We start from the raw sequence: 11395 nt of genomic DNA on the forward strand, positions 1-11395 counted from the left end.
ATGTGTCAAGCACTCCTAGTGTTGATCAGAGAAGTGGAGATCATGCATCTCTAGAAATGAACGATGGTTCCAATGGCACCTGGTCCCTCAAGCAGTGAAAATGTAATCACTCCCTTAAACTCTAGCATCTAAACCAGATCTAAGGCAAGAAACGTGTTTGCCTACTCCGCGTTCATTTCTCAAATTGAGCCCAAGAATATCAGGGAGGCATTGAAAGATGCTGACTGGATTAGTGCTATGCAAGAAGAGCTTCATCAATTTGAATGAAAGAATGTATGGCACCTGGTCCTTAGATCGTATTTGAAAAAGCCTGATTAGACTAGGTGAGTGTTTCGCAACAAGCTTGACGAGTTTGGAAAACACTACCAAATAAGGCATTTCCGTGGTTTAAGGGTATAATCAAAGAGAAAGGTAATTGACTACGATGAGACACCAAGTGGCAAGGATGGAGGCAATCGTGATTCTAATTGCTTTTGCCTCCCATATGGAGTTTAAATTATTCCAAATGGATGTCAAAAAAGTGCATTTCTCAATGGATACTTGAAAGAATGTGTCTTTGTCTAGCAACCTCCTGGCTTTGAAAGTCATGATCATCGTAAGCATGTTTTCAAGCTTGACAAAGCTCTCTATGGCTTAAAGCAGGCTCCTCGAGCATGGTATCAAAGATTGTCTGGAAAATGGGTTTACAAGAGGAAGAATTGACAACACTCTGTTTCTAAAGAAGAAAGGGAAGAATCTGTTGATTATGCAAGTATATGTTGATGACATAATCTTTGGTGCAACTCTTGATTTCCTATGTGAAGAATTTGCCGAGCTCATGAGAAGTGAATTTGAAATGAGCATGATAAGCGAGCTAAATTTCTTCTTGGGGCTACAAGTCAAGCAATCTCAAAAGGGCACCATGATTAGTCAACAAAAGTACATCAAGAAGCTGCTTAAAAACTCCCTCCGTCCCATAATGTTGTCACCTTAATCAAAAAAATTTATCCCATAATATGTGTCACCTTAGGAAACCAAGACATAAATTAGCTTATTTTTTCCAATTTTGCCCTTAGACAAAAACTGACAAGTTAAAGTAACATCTAAATGATGATTGAAAAAGCCACATAGTAACTTGGTATTGTTGGATTCCCAATGCAAAAGGATTACTACTTTTGCATGCTCTAAAATCAAGAGGAAAAATAATTTATTTTTTATGATATATGGATAATTTAATGAACTTCACATGAACTTCACATTGTGTTATTATTTTTAATATGCATTTTTTTTACTAAGGTAACACTTATTATGGGAATGAATGAGTATTACTCGAAACACCTACTTAGGACCGCAGAGGCATTCAATTTTTTTGTAGGGCTTCGTTCTAGGGTCAAGGTAGGGACAAATGTGCATACATAACTGTCCAGATATAAAAAGGCCAAACCCATCGACAAATACCTGTGGTCGTCCACTTCTTTCACTTGAGCACCTAAAGTGGCTCTTGTTCCATTTAGACAAAAAGGGCCATTCCTATTCCACTTAGATACTTTTTTGCGCAATTATTCTGAGCAAAACCAACACCGATCTGTCTCCTACGTCGATTAAGTGGCCAATTAAATTGTACCAGCTCATTTAAATTGTGCCAACTCAATTAAATTGTTAACTCATTTTAATTGTAAATTCACTATTTAATAAATTCGTGGAGTTTTGACCATTAAAAATTGGGGCTTTTGTAGGATGTGCAATGAGGTGGCGCCCTTTTGTGTTAATTTTGCTCGATAACGGTGCAAAAAGTGTCTAAGTGAAATAGGAATGACCCACCCGAAGTGTTTAAATGGAACGGCCACTTTAGGTGCCTGCCAGTGAAAGTGGACGACCACGTGTCTCAACGGGTTTGGCCATATAAAAACAATAACTTTTCTGACACCATCATTAGGAGATCTAATGGCATATGAAAAGTAGTTAGCTAGTGGTAGACTGATAGAAAGTTTACTAATTAGTTGCACAATTGGACATTGAATATGGAGTTAAGTTGTACTTCATTTGTTTTAATTTATTTGTCTTATTTCCTATTAATTCGTTTAAAAAGGAATGTCTTATTCCTTTTCTAGCAATTTTTTAATTTTAATTTTCACATGACATGTTAAAAATCACAAGATTAAAAGACATTTTAATACATCCTACATATCTTTAATTTAATATCACAAAATTCAAAAGTCTTCTTTAATTCCTTAAACTTCATGCCAAGTCAAAACCAGATAAACAAATTGAAACGGAGAGAGTATATATTGTAATGCAAGGATTTACATTTTCTTGGTTAATTGGTATATATTAACAAAATATAGTGTTTGGTGCCAGACAGGTCCTTATCGAAATGTTCCTAGTGAAAGTAGTTTCTACAACGTCTGTCCAGACTGCTCCTAAAGAGAAAATAGGAGGAATTACCAAATTCTAATTTTGTCAAAAAGTTTTTTATACCGCTTCATGGCTAGCATCGTGCCGACTTTATCTCTGCCTCCTTGTATGCATGCTTGACGTTGAACCCTCAACTTCGGTATCATTAAGCCGCATTCATAGATGAAAATTAATTATCATTTTTATCAAACCCCAAATTGTTAATATTTATAATAAAGATATACATGTAATCTATATAAATATATAAATGCAGGATAAAGGCCCGCTTGCGTGGCATACCTCAGAAATCAGGAATTTTATTTATCTTTATTCTCTGCATGTCTAGGTTTTCTCCCCTCTTTTCGCTTACTTTTACACCCGTTGCTTTGACTTATGTGTCCTTTCGGCTACATCGACATAAAAACAAGGCAAACCCTAACTGCTGCTTTCTCTTCACCTTAATTTCGATGGACGTTTCTGCATTCCCTTGAAGTTCCACTTTGGATCTGCATAAAATTGATGATACGAAACGGCTATTGCCTTATCCCTATCGTAATTCACTTTCTCAATTCGTCATGCCAAAAACTGTCTTAAGTGCTCAATTTTACGAACAACTGGTCACAACCATGATAATTTCCCGGTTCGGAATAAATCGACTTAATGATCTGTCAAGTTAATCTTTATGTTATCTGAATTTCGTAACTAAATTTACCTTTTTTTGTAGGAGCTTTTCCATTTGTCGTCGTGATGGTGAGTTCCGAGAGCTTAGTCGGTGTTTTACCAATTCAAGGATCTTTAATATTTTATCTTTCATGAATTTGTATTAACTATTGAGTTTGCATGTATGAGAACTTTCATAGGCAATCGTGAGGGAATCGGAAATGAGGAAGATACTACAAAGATAGATTAACTTTTGCCGCAACTTGATCAGGTAATTGAATCTCATTACAAACTTTAACAGTTTATGTTTACATGAGCTTGATGAACGTGCTTTATTGTTTTCTAGAAATGTTAAGGACCGGAAAAAGTTTGCTTTATTGCCTTTGATTTACCTGTTATTTTGTATTACAAATGTCGAGATATAAAATGACAATAGGAATGCTAAAAGATCAGGTCATGTAGCACTTGCGCAGATGTTACACTGAAAAATAAAGCTTTAAGACAAGTAAAATCTCAACTAAACTCGAGATAGGTATTCCTTCAAAGCATCTCCTATTCTTTTCCTTCCAAATATGACACACAAATATGTACAGGAGTTGTCTCTCATTCCCACAATAAAGCTTTAAGGCGAGTAAAATTACAATTAAACGCTTCTTTCGTTGTGCACGATAGCAATCTCATTGATCATCTTGTGTAAGAGCTACTATTTTGCTTGTATCTTAAATTGTCCTTACTTTCATTTTTTTACATAAACATGTGTCTTTAGAGTCAAATGACAAGTTTTTGTTTATCTTGCTTAAGTAGTGTGATTTTTTTTTTTTTCTAAAGTTGGAATTGTTGAGACGGATTATTATCCTTCAACAAATTCAAATTTGTTAAAAGATGTTTTCTTTCATTTTTCTCGAATGATTTCCTTTTCTTTATAATTTTCATAACTCGAACTTTTCTTCAACTTAATTGCGGGCGTTATTCACCGGTTATGGGCATCGGTGGATGTAGAATTATTATTGTCTTTTCCCGGGGATGAGGGTGCGATTAATTATTCTTGAAAATTGTTTAAAAAATTTACCCCTAAGATTCCGTGTGTTATTAAGCATTAATTCGCAAAAAGTATCTCTTAAGCTATTCAATAATCTAAGACATTTTTACTTTTGCAACTAAAGTTAGACTACACATGGTCATTTTAAACCAAATAAGCATTTGCATTATATCAATCTTCCCATACTAATGCTGTACATATTTCTCCTTGAATTTCTTCGGGACCCATTGTTTAAGTCAAAATTCGTATTTTACTCAAATAGTTGAATTTGTTCTAAGGTTAACCACATTTGGTAGTAATTTGATACGGATGTTAGAATTAACTTTCTGCAAGTTATTTAAAGGTTAATAAAGAATAAGTAAATAAAAGGAAAAAGTAAACTTATGCCAATTGTAGATGAACAACAGTGATGGATTTCTCCGTTCCCCAGAATGAATAAGAACTTGATGATAAAAGAATAATGATAATGTTAATAAGCAGAGAATAATCAATAATCGTTTATTTTTCAATCAGTATTGGCTGCCTAGATATACAAGTGAAAGTCCTATTTATAGGTATCTAGTCCTATTTGGTGCTTTTCCCGTTGTATGTATGTAACGGCAATCATTAATTCTTTGAATTAATGATTGTCATTTAATTCCTTGATTCTGGCCGTTAGAAACCGTTTTGCCATATCGTATTAATTCTATTTAATGCCCAATCAAGAGGGTCTTGTGTGTTATTTCAGTTGATGCTCTCTTTGTTGAACACATCGTCAGTATCAGCTACCTTTCCGCAAATGCATTGGTCGGCATTACTATCTGATCTCTCTACGTCATTGTATAAACTGACACATGTCGACTACATGTTGGTCCACGTGTTAGCTGCGATTTTTTTGCCCATACAGATTAGTCCCTCAATTTTTTGGGTTCATCACAAAGATGTTTCCGAGAAATTGTCTTGCCGATTTTCATCAATCTTCCCTTGATTAGTCATTTGAATCTTCTTATCATGGAATAGGAAATGTTGTAACTGACGTTAGATCATGGCCCACTGACGTGATGGGTACGTGGCATAACCGGTAAGTTGAAAAGACTCGCATTAATGACGAAGTCAGACGTGGGGCACGTGGCCATTATCGTGCCCTTCATTTTCTCGCCGTTTCCCAAGGTAATGATGGCGGTTTACCTTTTCTATGAAAGTTTAAATTTTACCTTTCCATTATTTCATCTTAAATCTTACGCTTCAAACTTTCGATTTCAAACTCCTTCGCCTCTTCTTTGACTTCTTCGGCCTCTTTTAACCATGACTTCTCCTTCATCTTCCCAAAATATTTCATCAAAAAAGACCGTCATTGTTGATGATCTTCCTCCCAATGTGGGTGCTAAAAAACCTAGGAGCAGATTGCCTCCTAAAAAATTTATGGGTGACGCTATTGTTGCCGCTGTTGTTCCCAGGCCTTCATCTTCATCAACTTCTGATGTTGGTGATGATGAAACTGATATGGTTAAGGTGAATCTGCCTTCTGTTGATAGTGTGATTCTGAAGAATCCTTCATATACTACAGATCTAATTATTGCTCTTCCAAAAGGCGATAACCGTGATATTTCGGAGCTGGACGGGGAAAGAATGGCTTTAGTTTCTTCAATTACTTCTCAGGTTACTGAGGAGTCTCTTGATTCTATCCGGGAAAGGTGTCACTGGACAAATCCCAATCCCGATATTGTAGTTCCAGGAAAGGATATGCCCGTAACTGCTCATCTTCCCGGATATTCAGCGATGTACATCTACACTTTTACTATTGGCTTTACTTTGCCTCTTCCGCAGTTGATAGAAGAATTTTGCCGTCGCTTGAATATTTGTGTGGTCCAAATTACTCCCGGGGTCTGGCGACTATTTCAATTACTCGAGCATGTTGCTCATCTGGCCGGAGTGAATATTACTCTCGATTATATTTTATATTTGAATTCGATCCGTTTTATCCAGGGCTCCATGATTATGTTTAGAGCTCGGGGATCTAGAAAATTATTCGAAGATCCCGAAGATGGTCATGATCGGCATTATTTTGATGAGTTCGTATTTATCTCCACGCTCGAAATATGGTGAGCGGGATGTTGCACCTTCCGGAGAAATGGAATGTGAGAGGTAATATTATTTGTCTTAATTTTCTTTATTAGCTCAATTCTTCTCTTTAAACTTCTCCTTTGTTCAATAGCTTTTAACCCGGATTGGTTAAACCTTCAAACATAAGGAGTTTATCGAAGCTATGATTTGACCTTTATTAGTGTTCGTACATGGGCCCGTATGCCGTTTTGAAGGGTATTCGTACTCTCAAAGAGATGAAGCCGGACGGAGTCTCTACGAAAGGTAGAGGTAAAGATATTTGAAGAAATATCTTGCTTTGTAATGGCGAAAGAATTTATCTTATATTCATTTTGTTGTTCTCAGGTCCTTCAAAAAAATGAAACACGTAAAGAAAGAAACGAATGACTCTTTCGAGAGACGAAGGGTCGGGATTGGAAAAGATAAGATCTCTTACTGGTAAGAGATCTAATGCTGAGGTTAATTATTCTAAGGCCGTTAACGAACCTGCTTTGAAGAGAAAAGTTTGAGAAAATAATTTCTTGCGGAATCATCAGATGTTATTCCCGAGAAGATGGGGAGGTATGCCTAGTGAGTTCGGCCGATTGACGAGAGTATCGATTCTCGAGGAAGATCCTTCTTTAGTTTTACAACGTAACATGTGGGTTGAGATTCCAACCTTCTTTTTCCGATATTGTTGTCATTTCGGATGAATCTCCGTGAAGGAGATGGAGAAATTAACAATCTGGCATCGAGTGCCACAACGAAGTGACACCGCGGTTCCTGAAGCGGATACCACTGATAATATTGTTGCCGATAAGACTGAGACCTGTCTTCCTGGTACTACTGATGAAGCTGAAGTTGAAGTTCCTTTTCGCGAAACCGCTGTAGCCAATGTTGAGGATTTGGTCGATACTGAAAACATTAATGCCAGTGCTGCTGATATCCCTGCTGGTACTTTTACTTCTCCTTTTCAACGGTGAGGAACAAATACCCTTACTATTCCTTATAATACTGCTCAACCCGTTTCCCGCTTTAACGTTTCCGAGAAAGGGAAAAGCATTTAGAAAGAAGGCAACACTTTACACGGGGTTGATCCTCGAGCACAACTTCTTTCAAAGGATGATCGCCTTTATGTGACGAGGACTTTCGTTCCTCTTACCGTCAATCGTAATAGTTCATTTGAACTGTCAGATGAGGACAATCTTTTGGCCAATCCTCATGTGATGAGCCGTTTTGCTCATAACTATATTGGTCCCAAAGAGAATATGATTTTGAAAGATATGCCCGCTCAAATGGACATGGTTGCTCTCGGGCTTATGATTCAGGCTCAAACATATTTATGTGAGAGTTTTGAACGTTCTGAAGGTTAGGCTAAACTTATTCAAAAGCTTCGTGAGGAGAATGCCATACTTGCTCAGAAAGTGGAAATTTTCAAGGCGGAATGCAACTCTTCCATTGCGGAGTTGGACAGGGCAAAAGATGAGATTGTGGTGCATCGGGCTGAAGAAAGGAATTTTCAGAAACAAATTGATGATCTCGTAAAAGAAAAAGCTGAGGCTTTTCGCATAGCGAAGCAGGAAGAGTTGGTTATTGGTGATCTGAAGCAAAAATTAGTGGAATCGAATCAGCTTCAAATTGATCTCCAAAACAAATTGTGGGATCAAAGTGCCAAATTCAGCAAACTTGAATCTAACTTCCATGCTTTGGAATTGAAGAATGTCAAAGACTCTGGAGAGCTTGCACAGGCTTTGATTGATCTAGATCAAAGTAAACACGATATTCAAGCTCTCCGGAAAGAGTTGACGGATAAAGATCGGGATCTCAGTAAGAAAAGTGTTATGTTAGCGGAAAACCATAAAAAATTCTCGAAGTTTATGGATCGTTCTAAAAAATTGCGTGATTACTCAAAGCTACTCCTGGATCGGAAAGACATGTACAAGCAAAAAATTGAAGATATGGAGAAGGATTTTGAGGATGAAAAACAAAAGATTCTTAGTTGGTGTCACGACCCATTTTTGCCTAGGTCACGAGGGCACCTACCTTTCCTACCTCTGTAGGCGAACCCTTAACTCCACATTCACAGTCAATAAAATAATAGCGGAAGAAGTAAAATGACATAAGTCTCACAATATGATATAATATAGATAAGTGCGGAAGTAAATGAATCCCCCCCAGTATCTGGTCTGGTCATACAAGAGCATCTAAATCCGAATACTAAGGTCTCAATGATAATACAAAAACGTCTCAAATCATGTCTTGAGTGAAAAGTAAGACATAAGCAATAGTAAGAAGTCTTCGAGGTCGGCCGGACGCCATGCTCACCCCGAAAAACTCAAGTGGAAGCCGAAGAGTCGATCAACCACGAGTCGAGAAGCGAGATCCGACTCGATACTTTGCATTCATAAAAGAATGCAGCAGAAGTGCGGTCGTACAAACAAACAAGTATTTAGTAGGCATCATAGACCGACTAAGCATAGTTAACACAATTCAGAAAATAACGCAGATAAATAAGTAAACCAATCCCGCATGAAACAATATAATTGTAAACAAGTATCCGTCAACACCCATGTAAGTATCTAAACCCCAATATGATAAGTCTGAGTATATCTAGTCCTGAAACAATCACCACAATAGAATCATCACAGCCCAATCATTAACAACACAATCGTCACAATACGCTTTCATCATGACATCTCACTCAAATCATAATGCAATGCAATGCAGTAATGGTATGAATGTGATGCCATGCCATGCTATGCAAATGAGGTGTACACATGCACTCCGAACGAAAATATCGACGTCTCGACAGCACAATCTTGTGTGACTCGTGAAGTCTAAGTGCCACCCGTCCCGGATTTTTGCCAAATAGACAAACGGGACCCTGGTTAATTGCTCAATGGGGAGTCTCACCGACACCACTCTGGGGGACCCGCGGAGCCCATGTACTACAATTGATTCCGGAATAACATCGGAATTGACCATGCAACAACGATGCTTGAATATAAGCATCGGACATCGGCCTCCTCACAATCACTCAAAAGAGTTGTCAAATATCAGTTTCATAAATCAACGATTCTGGAATTGAACCTCGGACATCGGCCTCCTCAAAATCACTCAAGTAAAAAGAGTTTATCAAGTGTCGGTTTCATATAAACGACGATTCTGAAATGGATCTTCGGACATCGGCCTTTTTACAATCACTTAAGTAAAAGAGTTTATCAAATATCAATTTCGCTCATAAACGATACCGGATCATCACCGAATATCGTCCATGCTTGATAAATATGAGAGAATACGTGCAATGCATATGTCAATCATCAATAAGCAAGCTCAATATTACAAGTACCTCAACGGGGTACGCCAATAATGCATCACAATACCAACAGTGGGTATGCCAACATATATAAGTCAAGTACCAACAGCGGATACGCCAATAATATATCAATAATCTCAAGTACCCACATCGGGTATGTCACCCATATCCGAATCAGGACAACAAGCGACATTCGTTATCTACCAACTACACATGGCATCAAGCCAACACGATTAACAATCAAACACATATAACGGGGTGGCTAGTCCCAACACACATCAGGGCCGAACCTGAGGCAATATCCATCCCAACTTCACACCCAAAGCTTCACACTCTGTCTTCGACATCATAATCTAAATATGTGATTCACTATACTATGTCTCACCAAAGGTAAACCATAACCTACTTGGACTGCCGAACCACAATACCAATAAGTCACTCTATCGCCTTGCCCTTACTCTGAAGCTCGTAACCAAAGTAGTCTAAGCATAATCGAATTCTAAGTTAGAAATCATGGAAAATGATACTAATATTTCTATGATATCAATTAGGTCCATTTTAACCCTAGAAATTGAGGAAATGGGCCCACAAGGGCGAAACAAAAAATTCACGGGTAAAATACCAAATTGCATCCTTAGTAATGATAACCCAATCATTAATTATTGATTTAGCTCAAGACTTATCCCCAAATCTGATTTCTAGTAAAAACCCCCAAATTGGGTATGAACCCTAATTCCCCAAATCCAAAATTCAACGTTAAAAGTGGAAGACATGGTGTTACTAAGCTTAGATTCATCAAGTTTTATCATCAACATCATCAATTTATCATATAGGACCCTAAGGGAAAATCTCCCAAAACCCTTCTTCAAATTCTACTTCTAAGGGATTGAAAAGGGAAGAGATGATTCTAAGATGATAATGATTAAAGATAAGTAAGTGATTAGACAAAGCTTTACCTCCAAGAAATTCCTCAATTTATCCCCAAGAACAGCCATCCCGAGCTCCAATATCAAGTTATGACATAATGAGGGTCTAAGTCTTATTTAAGTCGATTAAATTTAAATATCATCGCCGTGACCGCCACAAGCGGTGAGGCCGCTATAGCTGAGTTGTCACAAGGCTACCGGGACACCGGACAAATTGGGTGAGACCTATTTTACTCATGACCGCCCCAGTGGTCACTACCCCGCCATAGCGGTATCGTCAGCGCTCGGTGCCGTCGACGGCACCGTACACCGTATTTCCCCAAATTTTTTAAGTCTTCCATCGAATTTTTGGGTTATTTCCGAGGCCATCTGCTCATACCCTGACCACCTAAACTCATACAAAAATACGATGCGAACGCACTCGTGATCTCAAAATTTCCGACGGAGGTCCCGTTGACGTAGTCAACCACCGGTGCCTACTTCTCAATTCCCATCCAAAGTCCCAAAATGCACCTCAATCCATTGGGAAGCGAACCAATACACGTAGATGTTCTAAGTAACCCTCCGGACATCTCGAAGTTGATGAAACTCCGAAAAAGATCCGTTTGCCCAAAAGTCAACCTCGGGTCAAAATGAGTCAATAAACATCAGAAGTGGCGAAAGTGCCAAAAGAGCTATAACGACCAAACGGGTCGTTACAGTTGGGCTATTATCAAAGCTCGCCATGAGTTTTTGAAGACTTTCAACCCTTCTTTTTGACAGGCTCGTGCTCTCGCCATCGCCGAGCCTAACATGAAAGAAGCGGAATTCCTGATACGATGCGTTTATAATAATCTACGGTCGAAGAAAATGATCAAGAGGAAGATGATGCTGGTACCTCGTACGAAGCCGGATATGTTATCCGTAGATGCAACTATTCTCTGCTTCCGAGGATACCGTAATCGTAGAGGATCCAAACATCGATTCAAATTTTCCGGGGGTTTTGGGTTTTTTTCCCCTGTAAATTGCCAAAAATGCCCT

The 11395-nt window shown here is 38.3% G+C and overlaps 1 long non-coding RNA gene across 1 annotated transcript in view; it reads left to right on the top strand.

The window, feature by feature from the left end:
• Positions 1-3179: 3179 nt before the first annotated feature.
• LOC132050467 (uncharacterized) overlaps positions 3180-11395 on the top strand; it is a 34531-nt gene continuing 26315 nt past the window's right edge. Inside the window, exon 1 of the long non-coding RNA XR_009413420.1 lies at positions 3180-3304. This is a non-coding gene — a long non-coding RNA (uncharacterized LOC132050467). The remainder of the gene's footprint in view (positions 3305-11395) is intronic.

The sequence above is a fragment of the Lycium ferocissimum genome, chromosome 3 (genome assembly GCF_029784015.1).
Source record: "Lycium ferocissimum isolate CSIRO_LF1 chromosome 3, AGI_CSIRO_Lferr_CH_V1, whole genome shotgun sequence".
NCBI lineage: Eukaryota > Viridiplantae > Streptophyta > Magnoliopsida > Solanales > Solanaceae > Lycium > Lycium ferocissimum.